This window comes from Triticum dicoccoides, chromosome 2B, assembly GCF_002162155.2.
Source record: "Triticum dicoccoides isolate Atlit2015 ecotype Zavitan chromosome 2B, WEW_v2.0, whole genome shotgun sequence".
Lineage (NCBI taxonomy): Eukaryota > Viridiplantae > Streptophyta > Magnoliopsida > Poales > Poaceae > Triticum > Triticum dicoccoides.
The window spans coordinates 154,262,879-154,263,216 of NC_041383.1; positions in this window are offsets into that span (position 1 = coordinate 154,262,879).

Consider the following 338-nt stretch of genomic DNA (forward strand, 5'->3'; position numbering starts at 1 on the left):
GAGACGGGTCGAGGCCCCCGGTCGCCCCGCTCGGGGAGGCGACGCGGGGGTTACAGGGGAGGGAGGGGGGAGGGGGGGTGGAGGTGGGGGTGGGGGAGCGGGGGAGGGCAAGCGACGGCGGGGGCCGGCCGCGGCGGCGACGACGAGCGGCTGGGGAGCCGGCGGCGGCGCGGGAAACCCTAGGGGAGCCGCTCCGCTCGCTCGCTCCGAATGGTCGAGCTATCCTTGGTTCAGTCTTGCTTCTATTTTGCATGTGTCATGTTTCTGGCCTGCCTTTTTCAGGTCACTCTTTTTCTCAATTTATATGACTTTGCGTGCATGTATGTTGGACAATAACA